The sequence below is a fragment of the Corvus cornix genome, chromosome 2, assembly GCF_000738735.6.
Source record: "Corvus cornix cornix isolate S_Up_H32 chromosome 2, ASM73873v5, whole genome shotgun sequence".
NCBI lineage: Eukaryota > Metazoa > Chordata > Aves > Passeriformes > Corvidae > Corvus > Corvus cornix.
The window spans coordinates 3,895,448-3,913,628 of record NC_046333.1 but is presented as its reverse complement, the minus strand read 5'-3'; the positions used below and the strand labels follow the sequence as shown (position 1 = coordinate 3,913,628).

Sequence of the window (18,181 nt, the reverse complement as noted above, 5' to 3'; positions counted from 1 at the left end):
AGTCCTGGCCACTGTGCAGGGATACAGCACTGTGAAACCAAGGACTCTCCTCAAGCTGCCAGCCACAGAGCTTGTTACAGACTCAGTGCCCGCTGTTATCAGGAAAACCATGGTTACATCAGGAATTTTCCATTTCCAGGGCTGCCAGGCCCCTAGTCCTGCACCTCATCAGTGGGGAGGAATAAAAGCACCACCTCAGGGTTGTTTGAAGGCCGCAGAGCACACTGGGTCCCTCACTGCTCTGGATGACAGTGCCTGTACCTGTCCCCAGCCCTGCTGATGTTTAAGGCTTTATCAGACTCCACAGGAAGGGAGTTGAATGTGGTCCAAGCGAATTCCTGAGGTTTTCCAGCCTCCTGTTGCATCTGGCACAATCCATCTGAGGATCTCAGGGTCACTGGCTCCAGGCCTCCCCCTCCATGTCACACATCTTCCAAAGGCTGGGGTTTGTGTTATACTCTATAAAGGTATTACAAACTAAATGACTCTGTGAACACAATGATGCTGCCCGTGCAATTCTCCTTGCAGATTTTGGGAATTGCCTTGCTATCCACATCAGTCCATCCCTGGATCAACCAACAGCACAAACCTCATTAAATCCCACTCTCACTGCTGCATGCCTACGGCTCTGGGTGACTCAGGGAAGAGGAAACCCAATTGCCGGCACATTTGGGTTCAGAAAGAGGAAATCAGAACGAGGAATTAAAAATGGCAGACTTCTGCAGTGCCACTGTTTTGCTCCTGGGCTCATGATGCCGTGCTGGATCTAGAGCAAAGCTGAGCAGATTTCCAGACACACCAGTGCAATGAGGATCAGTAGCTTGCTGACCAACTTCTCATCAGGGAAACCCAGGGATGGCAGCAAGTCAGTGACATCTCCCAGGTGAGCCCAGAGGGGCTGGATCCTCAGCTTTGGCTGCAGTTCCATGGAAAACAAGACAGCAATGAAATATGTGACCTTCCAGCATCAGCCTGAAGGTCCTTCCTGCCTGATGGAGGAAGCAGAAATGGGACTTTTCTGTCCAGCAGTGACTACACACAGGGCTGTGTTTTCTCACTGACATCCTTTAGTTAGAAGTGAATGTGAAAGGCAATTTCAAGCTTTGAAATGTTGAAAGCCTCGGAAAAAGGAATTTTCAAGCATGGGGACCATGTATAGGTTTTAGCTGATGCCTGAATACTTCAAGGGTGGTATTTTGGGATGTTCCTTATGCTGCTGAATCACAGCCCAGACACTGAGGTTTGAGAACTGCTAGTTTAGGGGAGATGGTTTCAGACACTGAGGTGGAAGGTTGGAGGCACAGCATTACTGCTGCACGCACTTGGCTGGTTACTGGGATCAGCTGACACTCTTCAATTTGTTAAATCAGGAAATCTGACCTTAAATCCAAGCCCAGAGATGCAACCATGGAAAGAGCACTTCCAGGAATAGGCCATTTATCCTGTAACTGTGCACGGAATTACAGCAAGATAATAACTCTGGGACATGGTTTATTTCCCCCTGGGTGCTGTGCCTTCTGGGTGCTCAAAAGAAGGCTTTTTCTTGTGGTTTTTTTTTAGTTTAGTTTATTTTTATTTTTAATCCTAACATTGGCATTCCCCTACTTGCTGATTCCAAGGGTTTCAGTTTTACAATGGAGAAAATGGATGAAACTGGAAATACCTTGGTGCTGCCTCCATGGGAAGGGTGCCTGTCAACCTCCCAGCCCTGCTCTGTCCATAACATCCAACTTTTAGCTTCTGTCTCTGTGGGATGCTGGCACTGACTGCTCATCATTATGGGCCAAAGTACCAGAACCAGCACATCAGCTACAAAACCCAGCCACTGCTACAGCACATTGTTAGCACCCCTAACAAATGCTGTGCCACTGGAAATCCCAGGTGCCCAATAATCCCTGTGTAAGCAAGCACAGGAACCAGCCTAGCAGCCAGCTCCTGGCTTGTTTGCATTCAATGTGCATTTAGAAGCAGGCAAAAAGTAAAATAGCGTGAGTGGATAACACTCCCTGGAAGACCACTTGTATTTCAGATCACCTCAGCTGAGTATCACATTCAAAACTCACTAGAAAACCTGGGGAAATTATTTGCAGGGCTATCGAAGCTCAAAGAACAGCTCCAGTCAAGGGCCCTTTATTCCATGGGGTTTGCAGGCAGGGCTTATGTAGTTGACGTAGGGATCATGTTCTTTTTCAGGAAAGAATTTCAGGGAGGAAAACTGGTGGGTACTGAAAGCAGCTTTGTGTCGTACCACTAGATTCCAGGCAGGACACCTGGGTCCTTTTGCATCTTCCTGATCCCAAGGACAGTCAAGAGTGGCTGATGCTGAGGGCTGTCTGTTGCTCCACTGGGTCACAGCTGCAGTCCCTGGGTAAATCTCCCTGTACTCCCTTTCCACCCAGGAATGACCCTTTTAGAGCACAGCTCATCTCATCCCAAAGGAGTCAGCTGGAATGAGTAAAAAAATTCCTACAAACCCATCTTGCAGGCTTCTCCCTCCTCCAAGGATATTAAACCTTCTCCAGGCATGTGTGAGACCCCTGCCTTGTCCAGGGGCTGGGGGAGAGGAGCAGGACAGCTCTGCTCAGCCAGGCAGGAGGATTTGGGAAGTCACAACACCCTGGTGACCCTCTCCAAGTTTTGCCCTTAGCTGGGAAAAGCCCCCATGTGATGCTTTTCAGAATTACCACGAAAATCATTGTTTCCTTTAATTCCATTGCTTCCTTTAATTCCAGAGGTGGAAAGGGGGATCTCTACAGCCCCTCAATGCATTTATATCCACCATAACTTTAAGTGCAATGCTCAGACCAGGGAAAGCTTTCCTCATGGCTCCTGTGTGGCCACGGATATCCTATCAGGTCTACAGTGGGAAGGAATGTCCACATCCTCCTCACCTGATCTATACCTCTCCAGGTAAATTAAAATTATGCCTTTTGCTCCTGCTGACATTCTAGCTGCCTGCTTTTGGTCTAAAAGCATGGAAAATTGGGGGTTTGGCATAGACTGTTATGGGCAACATACACAAAGTATTCATCAGCACCTTGGGATTAAGTAGTCCCTGGCATTTTTGGCAGGAAAACAGGTAGATGTGATCAGACAGTTTCTCTGTCACTTCCTGTTCACTGTTTGTGAACCAAGGGATAATTTCCAGCTTTGTTTGATGGTACCTTTGCATTCCCAAAGAGCTGAAGCCTACAAGGCTTGTGCCAACAGGTAGCCAGGTATAGAGGGGAGGGAGAGAGAGAGAAGGGGGGATTTACTATTTCTGGGACACAAGAACCCATCCAAGGATTCAACCTGAACTCTTACAACCAGGGAAGACCAGGTCATGTATGGGATCACTCATCCCTCTAATGAGTGGCTTCCCAACGAGTAGGAGTCTGTTACCTACCCCAGTATCTGAACTCACTCTGTCATCTCAAACTGGTTTGAACAGGAGATAAGATCCACAGAAGAACTCCTCTGGCTTAAACTGAGCTGTCCTAATCATCCTTGTCCTGCATGGGCAAGGTAACAGAGACACAAGGAGCCACTGGCAGTGATTTGAAGTCTGATGGTTACAAGTGATGGAAAACACGAGTGTGCATGTGTGGGTGTTGGTGTTGTGAGACATTCACAACCAGACCCTGCCCCCAGCACATCAGGCTTCAAATTCTGCTTTTGTTTTTGTGTAAAGCAGCTCGTCCCTGTCCAGGCAAGAGCAGGGACAGAAGCCAAGCCAGGCTGCAGGTACTGAGGGGACAGGAAAGAGCAGCTGTGGCAAGCAGCAAGCGTCCAGCCCAGACCATCTGCTGCTGTTGGATTAATCTCTAACCTGCACTCTTAGCTGGCCAAGGGAAACTTGTTAGGCTGAATTTGTATCTCCAGCTTCAGGTTACAGCCTGGCATGTTAAAATAAACCATCCCTGACTTTGCTTAAAAAAGCTGGGTTGTGGATTGGAGATGGAGAAGAAATTGTGGAGGGAGCTGTTTGTGATCACCAGTGAGGGGAGGAGGAGACAACTCCATGCTGCCAACAGCTTGAGCATGGCCAGAGCACCTCCTTGAGAAAAAGGAAAGAATCAGAGCCCCAGGATAAAAGGAGTGTCTGAAAAGAGCCTTGGACCCATGAGAAAAGGCTCTCTTCCACTCTGGGATCAAGCGTTGTGTGCTCTGGAGGAGCAAATTTGAAACATTTTTTTATTCTCTTGTTACTATTGTTTCTCATTACCACTGTTTGTCTTGTGTTCTCTTGCAAACCATCCTCTGCCAGAGGAGTAGCAATCTTGAAAACTTGGATGTATTGTGGAGGAAGGAGGAGGGTTTTTTTAAATTTCCTTTATAAAAATGTGAAAATAAAATAAACAAAAACAAAACCTCAGATGTTTTCCCTGCCATTGAAAAGGTAAGGAGAGAAACAGAAATGTCTGGAGAAAAGCTGTCTCCCAGCTTTGTTGAAAGCTGGAGAAGGAGGAGATGGATGAAAAGCACTAAAAAAAAGCAAAGTTTGAGGAGTGGACTTGAAGGCTGCCTTCCTGCTTATCTGATTCCCCTGCAAACGGGGCCAACTGTCTCGCAGGATGGTTTCAGGTAACATCTGCCCGAGTCTCCTGACTCATCTGTGTGTGGGTTTTGGATGTGCTGGAGCTGAGCTGAACCTGCCAGGCTCTTACAGTTTGCTTTTACACACATGGAGGAGAGCTGGGCTGGTTGGACCGAGTGTTACAAAGCCTCTTTCTAGGAAAGAAGCTTTGCGTAACAGAAGGGAAAAATAGGTCGTTGTCAAGGTTTAGGGCATCTGCAGAAGAAAGTAAACAAGTGGTGCAGCGTGGCCGGGCTAGAGGGGAGAGCAGGATCTGCCCCTGCTCAAGACAAGGCCGTGCTTGAAGGAGGGTTTGGCTGGGAGCAAAGTCAGCTTCGTGTTTACGGCAGCGGGACACGGATTCTCCACGTGATCCCTGGCGAATCACCCCATCCCAGCGCTGTGTCTGGGCGCAGGGAGGAATCACCGCCCCACGACACCCAGGGCTGTGGGTGCCAAGCTCTGCGGGGCACAGCGTGAGCCTGGGCATGACACAGACCAAACAGAGCCTTGGGATCGCTGTGGAGCTGCTGCAGGAGCGGGAGGCACACGGAGACAGGGGACCATGGCCATGGCAGACCCAGAGCAGAGCCCGTCCCAGGGACACTGGGAAAGAAACAAAAAACAAGGCAAAAAAATAACAACCGCCTACCGCCTGCAAAAGCACCGCAAAGTCCTTACAAATGCCCCCGGGCATCGGCCAAGCAAAATCCCAGGGGAGATTTTGGGAAGAGGTCCAGCTGCCTCCCCGGGTGATAGAGAACCGCAGCACGGTACCTTCCCGAGGGCCGGGGAGGCTGGGCGGCCACCAGCGGCCGGCTGTGTGCGGGCAGCACGGGCTGTGGCCGTGCCCTCCCCGCGAGGGTACAGCCTGTGCCGGAGCTCTGGCACCCGGGGGGCTCTGCGGAACATCTGCCAGCTGCCCGGCCCCCGCCGCCAGCCCGCCAGGACATCTTGTTTGTGTTTTTTCTGCGGAGCACACTCCCAGCGGGTTATGTCAGAGGTGAGGAATGCAGGGCCACCCTGTGTCATGAGATCAGACTCACATTTTTAGGCTGAGCGCTTACCGTATTTGCTGGGAAGCGGCGCGCAGGCGGCGCGGGGGCCCCGCAGGGGTGGGAGATCCCCCTTCGCCTGCATCCCGCTTTTCCAGCCCTCGCTCCAGCGGAGCCGGGTGGAGCGGATGGGGCCCGTCTGCTGGAACAAGCTCTCTCTCTGTTCCTCGCAAGGAGCAAGAAAGGAAACGCAGTGAATTAAGGCGAATGAAAAGGCGGCAGTGAAAGGCGGCGGGCGCGCTGCCAAGCGCGAGGGAAGCGCGGCCAGAGCGCTGGTGGCGAGCTGCTCTCTGCCGCCAGGGAAGGCATCGGCACCCGGCACTGCCCCACCGCGAAACTCACCCAGACACCCACAAAACATCCCCGTCCCAGGGGCTGAAAGCGTGACGAGAGGCATGAGCGCACCCAGGGCCAGCGGGGAGGCTGGGCTTAAAGCCCTTGGTGTGAAAGCACTTTGACCCAAAACACCGCCCAGAGCCGCGGCTTTCCTCCAGTTTTGTTACTGGGAACCGACCCTTACGTCCCACCTTCCTAAAGTTTCTGGACTGCTTGGCCCGAGTCCTTCTGCTCAAGGAAAGCTGGTGCAAAACAGCTCTCCTGATGGCACACGGGGTGGCTGCACTGCCCATTCCCAAGTTTTCCTGCTTAAAACTTGGAGGCTCCTTTGAAGCTCTGCATCCTACCTAGAGTAGAAAGAGGGGAGACACTTTGACCCTGGTGCCACTGTAGAGAAAACCCACCGAGGCAGGGCCAGACCCTGGCACAGGAAAGGCTTCTCTTGTCTGTTCTGGTGCAGCTTTTATTTTCTATTTTCCTTTTATTTCCCTTTATTTCTTTCTCCTTTTTTTTTTTTTTTTTTTTTTTTTTTTTTTTTTTTTTTTTTTTTTTTTTTACTTTTCCTGAAACAGCTACAACAGTAGATCCTGAGATGGAAAAGCCTAAAACCGGAGAGAAACACTTCCACAGACCATGTCCAAACTGAATGGCACTGATTGTTGTTTTTTTGTTGTTGTTCTGTTTTGCCTTGCAGAGGGTTTTGACATGGTGGTGTTTTGTTCTGTGTCAGAAGGAAAACAAACCCTGAAATACCAAAGTCTTTCACACAATGGACTTTCCTTTCCTCTAAACATCCCTGTGAGCTGGGCCTCTTGCAGCTCTCGACTCTTCCCAGAGCAGGAGAACAAATACTAGGAGATCTGGAGGGATGAACTGCACGGATGAACTGCAGGGAGCTGGCAGCACCAGCTCCACATTATTCCATGTCTCCAGTGCTGGCTGGTCCTCACCTGGACGAGCCAGGTGAAACCTCCAGTAAGTGCTGATGGTTCCTGTCCTACTGGGAGTTTTCTGCTGTGCACCTCTGTCTCCTTTTTGTGCTCCTGTGAGACAAAATGGGACAATTTCAAGTCCTCATCTCTTGTCCTCTGGCATCTACTGTTTGTTGTGTCCCTTCCAGACTTCTTTGGTCACTCTACCGTAGTCCCAAAAGTCTGTTTGGGAAATTCTCCCTTTTGTGGCATGAAAATGAAAATGTTGATTTTAGGTCCTCTCTAGACTTGTGGTGCTATGAAGGCTTCAGAGAGTGTCCTGAGGAGATGAGAGAGGGGACTAGCAGGGACAGAAGGGACTAGCAGAGAGCTCCAGAAGGACCTTCAGAGCCAGAACACTCTCCTGTTCACCCACAAAACACAGAGGTGATGTGTTGACAGGAAGAGGCTGGTTGCTGCCTCATAAAATTAAGGAGGGAGAAGCTATGGTATGGGAAAGTGAGGCTTGTTTAATGGTTTAGGAAATTGTCTTCTCTTTCTTCCCACTCTCTCTCTTTGTCTGCCTTGCCCTTCATAAAGTCGTGCTTTGATAAGATTTTCTTTTTTATCATCTGGGGTGGAGATTTCTGTTCATTTTCCCTGGATTTGGAATGGAAGGAAAATGGGGCTTCATGCAGCATTTAGCAACAGCCTTGGACACTGAACTGGGGCCAGATAAGACCTGGAGAAGAGGTTGCAGGTCCACCTTGGCTGATCCAGAAGACTTCTGCACTATAAGTGACAGGAAATAGGGATCTTGGCTTTCATTAGATTTTTGAGCTGCCTGGAATGCTTTAAGGAACAGAAATCATCAGTAGCAAAGATTATATATATATATATATATATATATATATATATATTTATATGTGGTATAAGTTCAGTTAAACTGCAGGGAACTCACTAGCTTCTGTTATGCTCCTTCTGACACTGACATTGCTTAGCAACATTTAAATCATTTTGGTAGAGCACAATAATGTGGGAAGGATGAAGTTGATGTCTGTTACCCTGCCCCAGGTTACTTCATCTCCCAAATAATAACTTATCTAACCTTGTTGTTTGCTTCTAATCACCATTATTTTCTGAATTGCTCTGGAGCATCCTGAAATAATAGAATATATAAGGTTGGAAGGGTCCCAGAAGGATCCTAGAACAGTTTGGGTTGGAAAGGACCTTAAAGATCTTTGTGTTCCAACCCCCTGACATGGGCAGGGACACCTTCCACTATCCCAGGTTGCTCCAAGCTCCATCCATCCCAGCCTTGGACACTTCCAGGGATCCAGGGGCAGCCACAGCTTCTCTGGACAACCTGTGCCAGAGCCTCCCCACCCTAAAAGTGAAAAATAACAAGGATCAATGAGTCCAACTCCCTGGTCCTTGCAGGACTGCTATAAATGTGCATTGCTTGACTTTGATGTTGGGTTTTCACTCCCTCTGCAGCATGGCAGAGCACCAGGCTCTCTGGGGAGATCCCAGAACACAAGGCAGCAAAATCTCCATCTGACCTAGGCAGGCAGCTGCTTTGACTCACTGCAGCTCAGCAGTGGGATGTGTTGTGCCTGCCAAAGCAGATACTGAAGGTTCTTTCTTTCCTAATTGTCACTTTTTCTGTGACTGCTCCGAACACAGAACCAAGGAGCACGGAAAGAACAGTGCTTCCCCTGTCAGGGACGGGGTGGAAAAGGCAGAAAAAAAGACTGCAGGAAGAATGTGGTGAAAGGCACCACAACATCCAGAGGCTTGACTCTGATTTGCTTGAAGCAGTGAAAACAAGCAGGTTACAAAACTTGAAGCTCTGACTGGCGCTGGCACCAGAAGAACATGGAAAACATGTTTTAGACCAATTCTGCTGTAGAAGATACGTGAGATTTTCAAGACACCTAAAGCCATCAGCAGTAATTTGAGTTTTAGGGCCAGATGTAAACACCAGGACTACAAGAAACAGATAGTTAACCTGATGTAAAGTGACTGTTTTATTGTTTCCAAAGATTTTGCACTGTTTGAAAGATTACCTACCATAAGATCTCTCTGCTGCTCTTCTAACCTCCCTGCTGGGATGCCCTGCAGCTGGCCCAGGCTCATCTTCCCGAAGCTGTCTACCCATCTTTCTGCTCTCTGTGCTCCAAATCTCTAGATAACTCTGTCATTCCATGCAAACTGTCTTGGGTTTGCCCTTTTCCGCTGGATACTCACCCAACTTTTCCTGACCAATGGCTGCATTTCCCCACTCTTTGTAACCCATATCCATAATAAAGCTCTCTGCTCAAAATCAGGGCAGGGCTGCCCTGGCCTGTGCTCCTTCCTATGAAACTCACTGGAAAAGCTTCCCACATATTGGACTCCTGAGCAACCCAACTCACCTACACAAAGAGAAATGGGGTGGAGCTGGTAGGTCTGAGCGAGGGGCCCAGGTCAGCCCCTGTGGAGAAAGAGGACAGGACCTGCAAGGAGATCTCGTTCCTTATGTTCTCCAGGTTCCCACTGGGAGCCAGGCAGAGCTTCCTGACTTCCATGGGTTCAGCTCTCTGTCCCTCCAGGCCACCTCTCCACTGGTCCATCTCCATCTGGTATCTCACAGTCCCATGACCAAGCAGGCTGTCCTGCCTCCTGATTCATCCTTCCTGGTTCCTACAGAACAGGGAGAGAGCCACAGAAGCCCACGGTGGTTTTGGTTCTCCTCAGCCGTGGTTCATTGCTCCAGCCCTTCTTGCTCTTATATCCTTCAGAGAAAAAGCAACAATGAGTATAATGGTCCATCTTCCTTTACTGACCAAGCACACACTTCAGCTGCCCTACCCTTCCCAGGAGGGTGGATATCTGGGAGATGGGAAGACACCTGAGAAATGATCAGCAGTGCTCCCACTCCAGAAAGGGGTGTAGGAAGTTTCAGGCAGCCTCAGCATGGTGATTTCATCCCCTTCAGCAGGCCCTTTGCCAGGTACATCCTGTCCAGCTTGTGCTGGACAGACTGGCAATGAGGAGAGTCAGTGGCAGCCAACTCCAAATGGCCAAGACCAGCCTCTTTCCAGTGCTCAGGAGCTGATTCATGTTTTGGTTTTCTGCCCCACCCAGTCTAGAGCAAGTTCAGCACATCCCTCTGAGCTTCACTTTCCTGCTTTCAAGGCTCTCCCTCCTTCAGAGATCTTCCCACATTCATGGCCCAACCCAGCCACCACCAGTTCTCTTTTCCTGGTCTGGACACCAGGGCAGGAGCCAGGAGCTCGCTGGCTTTGATTCATCATCCTCTAGGAAAAAAGCTGCTGATCCTGCTGGTGATGCTTCTTCTTGGCTGTCTGGCCCAGCACAAAGACCTGGTGTTCATCTCCACCCCTATCTCGAGGGGAAAGGCCACTTCTAAGGGCCACTGTCCCCACATGGCACTGCTGAACATGGAATGTGGGAAGTGGAGCTGTGGGAAAAAAAACCATGGCCATGGGAGCACGGGAATACATTCCTATCCCCCCAGCTTTGTGCCACCAGGCAATGCTCAAGTTTGGTGTGTGTTAAGAATCAAAACCTGATGGTTTCCCCCAGGACTCAGGCTCCTGAATGATGTAAGCATTTGTCGTCCCTCTCCTTAAATAACGACACAGCAGAGCCAAATGGGTTTTCTCTCCAACAGATGGGCTGCTGACAGGTGCTGCTGGAGGCTGAGAGATGGAAAATCAAGGATGCCGTGATATGGTCTGTCACTAGCTTGAAGAGAAAAAAAAGCAGGTGAGGTCTGGTCTCCTTATTCTGCCACATTATTCAGATACTACAGAAGTACAAAAACACAATAATATTGTGTTAGGAAAATATTATTACCTTGTCTTAAAGGCAGGGGAATGGAATGTGTCTTAAAGGAAGGAGAATGGGTTATGTCCTAAAGATGGAAGACTGGGATATGTCCTTTGGGACAAGGAGGATCTGCTTCCATAACACAGGTCCCAGAATAAGCAGGGTTCTGTCAGAATGCCATTCTGTAAAATAACAGAAAACAAAAGCTTTTCTTTTTCCCTAAATAAGTAATTTCTGTGCTTCCTTTGTGGTTCACTCTTAAAGGCTTGCTGAATCCAAGGAGGATGTGGTCACACTCATTGGCAACTCCAGATGCTACAATATATAAACACAAATCTGCATTAAACCCGCATTTTTAATGAGTTAAATCTCATGTGCTTTCACTCTATTTTTCTCACAGGGTGATGGCAGGCTGTTGCAGTTTTCATGTCCCTTGGAGAGCATTTGCCCAGTTCCTCAGATATCTCCCCCTTGATTTTTTGACAGGATACAGTCTTTTGTTATTTACTGATGTCACTGTAGCCTAGGAGAGAAATCAACAGAGTCATGAATTATAGACTATGCTTGTAGGACATTTCACTCTGTTTGATTTAGTGTGAACAAATTCCAGATAATTAGAGATGAGTTCAAGTTACAACACTTCACTTCTGTCTTCTGAGTTGCTCTAAGGGGTGAGGAGTGTCTGGGTTGAGTATTTTCACGGGGGTCATTGGGAAGGTGAGATCCTTCCATGTGTAGGTCTCAGTTTTGAAGAAGCCTAATATTACAGCAAAGCATCTGTGTCTCCACTCAGGAGACACATCAGACTTTGAAAAACAACCTTCAAAATCACCAGGATGGAAGCATCACATGGTGTTGTGTGGGTTTTCTTCAGCTTCAGCTGTGGCATCCTCCAAGTGGTCCTTCAGCTGCAGGTCGTTTCCATCCCACCTACCATCTCCTGCTGCTGAGCACTTGAGGGATAAGGAAAGAAGCATCTTGGCCTGGGTTTTTGAGATCTGAGACTGCTTGGACATAAAATGTATCATGACTGCAAAGGTTTCCACCAGCATCCTCATTTTGCGTGTAGAAAAGCAACTCCAGCCTTCCACTCAAATTAAAACAAACAGACAAACAAAAAACCAAACAACCAAAAAAAGAAAGGGGTGTGGGGCCAGAGTCTTGCTTTGTCCTTGAACAACAAAACTCTTGCCTCAAAGCAAAACCAAAGTCCCTTCATCATGATGTTGGAAGATGATGTACAGTGCTGTGATACAACAGTGAGGGGAGGGTGTCCCTGAGCACACAGCCACCCCAGGGCACAATTAGGAGAGTTAACTGGACTTTTCCATCTGTGTGCTCCATTTATTATAAATAACCACCATTTTAATCATAATTCACTGCCTGCGGATAGTCCTGTGGTAATGCCATTTTCATCTGCGGGCACTGGAGACTGGGGAGGAGAAGGATATGTTGGTTATTTGATGGACTCTTTCATGAGGGCTATGTTCAGGTCTCTCCACATGCACAAAACACTGCAATTTGGGAAGTCTGGGTGGTGTTTGGCAAGGTCCTCTTCATACTCACAAGTACAGCATCACACGCTCTCCTTAAGATACTCAAGGCATGGTGATGCACTCCTGCCTACCCTTGGAGTTTATAGCTCTTACTGTTGGTTAAAAATCTGAAAAAATTAGGCCAATATGTGGCCATTGGTCCTGGAGGATGCCTCAGATTGGGTTTTGGAGGTTTAGATCATGATTTTTAACTCCTGGGCATCACAGGGGCAAATACTTGGTTTGCTTGCAGTCTGATGAACCCTATGGTTTCCAGCCAAGCACTTGACCCAGAGAATCAAGCCCATAACTGCGTGACTCACAAGGGAAAATCAGCAAAAAGACCAATAAAATCCTTGGAAACACAGGCAGACTCCATTACCCTGTAAACACCACAATGGCACAGTCAGTTATGGAGCAGCACTTTTACCACCTGGGAGGAAAGGAGGCATCAACCATCTTTGGATGTGAAAATAAAGCTCTGCTTATTTCTCTCTCTTCAGAATGGGTGGGACAAGGAAAACACCAAGAAGCTAAAAACAGAGAAGGAACAAAATGAATATTTAAGGAAAAAAAGTACAGCTTCTGGCAAAATATTCTCTCTCTGTATCCTTCTATGGGGTAATGGTTATTCACCACCTGAATAGTGCCGGTGGTTGTGACTCCTCTCAGGATGTAAATCACAGAGTCACAGGATGGTTTGGGTTGGGACGGACCATAAAGATCAACCAGTGCCAACTCCCTCATGCATAAGAAGCGCAGCTGTACTGCACATGTGACAGGCTGAACGAACAGCTCAGTCCCTGGGGTAGTGTCGGGTGACGAGTGGCTTTGATGAGACTTATAGGAAAGCCACTCATGGTGGAGAGAAGCACTTTGGGTCCCAGCTGGTTCATGTTTTACATGCAGTCATAAAAAAATCAAACAATCATTTAGCGTGCAATCAGTGAATGGAGGAAGGTTTTTCAAACCAGAATCATAGCAGGTTGTGGCCAGTACCGATTCCTTGCTGTCACAGTCAGAGGTCCCCTCTGATGCACGGGGAGGTCTCCTGTCTTGTGCTGATGTGACCTGGAAATCCCAGTGGTCTTGGAGCTCCCCTGGCTCCAGGCCCATGCAGGGGGGTGAAGGCACTGATTACTGTTCTACGTCTTGTCCCACCAGAGACTGGATGGAAAATACTGACTTCCTTTCAGAGGAGGCACATTCAGAGACACATTTATTGAGGGCTTGTTTCTCCTTGGAGGCAAAGGGAATGCAAAGACAAAGCCCCTTTCCCTGTCACGTTGAAGGCTCCAGGCACAGAGCAGGAAGATAACACTGAGACAAGGCTCTGTAACATGCAAGACCTTGGTTTCGTACACCAAACCACAAGGCAGACCCCAGCCATCATGGAGCCAGCAAATATTAAATAAGGTGCTGTCTCCACCAAGCTGCTGGCAGTCCCAAGGTCACATCTCTTGCTGCTCCTTCTACAAAACACCACATCCTCTCTGGGGGTGTTTTCAAGCCAAGGTGCCCTTTCAGACCAGAGCTTCATGGCTGGGAAGAAGCCACCTGGAATCAGATGCAGAGGCAGAAGAAAACATGACCAAGGAGGCACGAGGTGTTCAACCTGGTGACAGCAGTAATTGGCTCAGATTTGTTTGGCCGTGGATATTCACCGGTGCTGTTGGAAGTGGGGTGTAAGAGCACCACCAGCCCTGAGGTGCCACATTTTTCTGCACATGGATGCAGTGACTGCCCTTTTGAAGGAGGTTATTAATCTTTCTCATTTCATTGCTTTGAGTGATGGAGCAGTGAAACACCTGTTTGCAGCACCTTGAGAGGAAGCCCAAAGACCTGGCTCTCTAGAGAACAACCCAGACTCATCCACTTGAAGGACAGAGTCTCCCCTCCAGAGTGTCACAGCCACTTGGGAACCCTGAAGTTGAAAGCCCCTCCATGGCACATGCCTGGAGGAGCACTTCATCTTCTCCGGCTGTAAGAATTTGTCTTAACTAAAGATTTGCAATTAAAAGTCAAGACTGGATTGCTCCAAAGTGCTGGAGACAAGAGTCATTAATACTAGAATGCAAGTTTTAAATAACTTTTAATATGCTCTGCAAGACATCCATAAAAGGCCCTTAATCAATATGCACTTCAATTCTGTGCATTAGGGTTTGAGAAATTTAAATTCATAGCAGGGGAAGGGTCGAGAAATCATAATGAATTTCCATCAGAGCTCTTACATAGCCAAACGTGGGAGATCATCAGGGACCGAGCTGCTGGGAGGGTGTGACCAAATGGATCAGACTTTTTTGGTGGTCCCAGTCCCTGGAGGATGGGTGTTGTGGCTTGTCATTGGTATGGAGGCAAATTCCTGACGATGACAGCAGCTGTGATTTTGCTTGGCCATTTCAGCCAGTATCAAACATTCACTGGCACTACTGGTAATTTAAGCATTACCTGACCATCCCCTGGTGAGAAGAGCAGAGAGGATGAGGATGGGCTGAGCTGTAGCTATCAGGGCTGCAGGTGCTCATGTGTGGGGACCCCAGATCTTCATGTGCAGCATTCCCATGCCCTCACAGATTTGATAACTCTCTTCCTGCACAGGTACAGGGTCAGTTTTGTGGTTGGTGCACAAGCAAAGCAAGCTGATACTCCTTCCTACTGCCATCATCTCACAGCAGGAGTGTGGAGAGGCGCAAACTTTCCCAATGTGAAGAGGAACAAGACAATCTGACCCATCCAAGAAGACAGTGTGGGAATGCAGGTTTGAAGCTAAGCCTGTGCTTAAGCATTTGGCTGGATCCAGGCCAGAGGTGCAGAAAATAAATTTCCAGTAAGGAGAAACCTCTAGGAAGAACCAAACCCTAGAGGAAGCTCAGGGTGAGGTTTGTGCTTCCTATTTCAGTCTAAAAAAAGCGCTGTCCCAGGAGGGGGTGAGTTTCAGTAACATCCAGAGTGTCTCCCACACACACACACCAAATAGTCCAGTTCTTCATATCCAGAATAGGGATGATGACAGTAAAGCATGTGGGAACTCCACATGCAGATGGGACCCTCAGAACATCTTCCCTGCAGGTAGCCCAGGGACAGAGCAGCATCACCCTTGGAATGGTTCAGAGGAGGAGGGATGCACCGAAAGGAGCAGAGATGGTTGTTGCAGCCAACTTGACCCCCAGAGATGACAACAGGGCCTAGGGATTTATCCCATGGTTATCTGCATGCTCTGTGCCATGGGTTTGGATGAGGCCCAGGTATTTCTCTCTCCATTTTTCCTTGGAGGAAGGCAGGAGCTGGGGCCTGTACCCTAGGAGCAGGCTGGATGCAGCCACAGTTTCAAAGGCTGAAAAAATGCAGTCCTATAGAGGAAAGCCAGGTGAAGCTATTTATTAGACTGCCTCAGGCCCTGCTTAGTTCACTGCCAGCCTAAAAATCCCCCAGTGTTGGGAAATCAGCTTGGACCTTGTGTGCACATCGCTGCAGCTCAGCCGGCATTTGGAGGGTGCATCTGTCTGGTTTTGCAACCCTGACGCTTGAAACGAGCTAGGGAAAAGCAGGCAGCCCTTTGGAGAGGGATAGGGGAAAATAAAAAAGGAAAGAAAAACAGAAGGAAACCAAAAGCGCGGGCGGGAGGGAAGAGAAAGGGAGGATTTTGTCTCGGGAAGGAGACGGAGCCTCCGAGGACCGTCCCCGCCGTCGCCCCGCATTGCGAAAGACCCTTTGGCTCGGGCTCGGGTGCCCCTCAATTTTCCAAGGGATGCCGGCACGGAAAGCCTGTCCCGGGCGCTGCTCGCAGAGCGCAGCGGGGATGCCGGGGAGCCGGGAGGCCCCGCGCCGGGGCCGGGATGCGGCGGGAGCCGGAGCGGGATCGGGATCGGGAGCGGGGCCGCCTGCCATCTAGTGGCACCGGGACCCCGTCCCTCCCTGCCCCGGCCGAGGGAACCCCCGAACACAGCCCCGACCCCTCCGAAACACCCCCGCCCGCCCCCATCCCTCTGCACGCGGGGGAGTCGCCCTCGGGTTCGGGGGGTTCCGAGGGGTTTCTGCCAGCGAGGCTGGAGCATCTGCCAGGAAAATGCGCCGAGACGTAAATGCGGTGGAGCGTGAATGTGTTTGCGAACCGAGGAGCCGCGCCGATCCCAGCAGCCATGGACTCCTGCCTGTAGCTCCTTCCCCCTCCCCTTCCTGCACCTTCCCCCCTCCTTATGCCTCTGCGAAGGGTTTCTCCTTTCCCTCCATCAGAAAAAATCGCCTGTGGCAGGAGCAGGGCTCTGCCTTTCTCTCCATCCCTTCACACGCACTGCAGGCTCCCTCCTGCCTCCCATTCTGTGGTCTCGTTGCTCCCCCACTGCTGCTGGTCCCCATGGAGAGCAGGGGGAGACACACAGCCACGTTTCTTCTCTTCCTTCTCATATATCTTTAACATCCCTCAGATCTTTCCCGGGATGCTGACACCTCTCTGTTTCTGCACCCAAAAGTTTGCAGGCTGAAAGGGTGGGGCAAGGCCTGAACCCCCTCTTCCTTTGTATCTTCCTGCAAATTCCATCACGCAGTAAATCTCCCCTGTTGCGCTGGGGGTGACTGTCCCATTTCATACCCAGGGAAGGAAATGGAGATGGTTTTTCAAAGGCTACCCCAGAAGGGGATGGAGTAATGCACTTTCTAGATCCCATCCTGCCCCTTGGGGACCTTTTGGGGGTTACAGAGCAGAGAGCTAACGTGGGCATATATTCAAACAGCCCCTACCAGGTTGCTTATCATGTCTAAAGAGGCACAGAGCTGGAATCAGATTTAAAAGGAGGGGGAAAGCTGGGCCCTGGGCAGCTGTGAGATGTCAGCCAGTGGTGGTGGTGTGCCCAGGAGCACTGGTGGTTCAGCCACCTGAGGGGTGTCAAAGATGATGCCAGCAATGGGTCCTCCTGGCAAACCAGAGATCATCTCTGATAGAGTGATCAGAGTAGTCTGGCAGCACCCCAGGACTGAAGAGGATGGGGAAGATGGCGCAGGCACACTGTGGGTTTGTGCCCACAGACCCTCCACTGGCAGAGGATGCACAAAGCCCTTCCACACAGCTCCACGTGGATGTACAGCTTTTTTTTTTTTTTTAGCTCTTATATTAATTTCTTGATTATTCTCAGAAATATTTAGTGTTTCCCACTGAAATCAGCTTGGAGATGGGGTCCAACCAACCCCAGATGTGACCCAGTTCCGGGGGTCCACTTTGCTCACGGTCTCTCATGTCAGCTATAGCTTGGCGCAAAACCCTGCTCGATTTTTCTCCCATCCTGCACAACCTAGCAAGGATCCAGCAATGTGCCCTGGATCTAAGGACTCCAAATCACACTCTCCATCTTCAGCAGTACCATCACAAAAGGGGCAGTTGGGGTTTCCTTGTGGGCTCTCTACCCACCTGCCTTTAACCTTGCTCCAAATAACCTTCCAATTTCTTCAATTTTTTCTTCTTTTATTGCTTTGTTCCTTTGTCTAAAAAAAACCCCAACACAACTTTAGAGGTTCAAGTTGACTGTACAGCCCAAACCTTGTGCTAGCCCAGAGCGTGGGCAGTCAAATACATCATGAAGGATTTATTCACAAGGACAGGTCTTGCTCCATAGGTGCTCTCAGCCAGATGCTTCTTAAAGTCCTTTGTGTGAAGAGCTGCATCCACAGTTAGTTGGGAATGGGCAGGGAGGAGGTCTTTTTGGCCCTCGTGTTGAGGTTGTCCCTTACCAGCTGGTGACAGTGCTGGGAACTGGTCCCAGGCATGTTTTATTTCCAAGGTGAGACATTGCTGGGGTCAGCACCATGTGCGAGGCAGGATTTTATCCAGGGAAAAAGGCTCAAAGCACCAGTCTGGCCCATTTCCATCCTGCAGTGTGCTGCCCTGACGACCAAGCCTCTATCACTGAGGAGGGGAGGAGACCTTCTAGAAGGAGAAAAAAAAAAAGATTTTTGAGA

The 18,181-nt window shown here is 49.4% G+C and overlaps 1 long non-coding RNA gene across 1 annotated transcript; it reads left to right on the top strand.

Annotated features, from left to right (window-relative positions):
- The first annotated feature begins 5,366 nt into the window (after positions 1-5,366).
- On the top strand, positions 5,367-12,431 carry LOC109144005. The gene is made up of 3 exons (XR_005604394.1): positions 5,367-5,561; positions 10,540-10,634; positions 11,491-12,431. It is a non-coding gene; the product is annotated as an uncharacterized LOC109144005 (long non-coding RNA).
- The last annotated feature ends 5,750 nt before the right edge of the window (positions 12,432-18,181 follow it).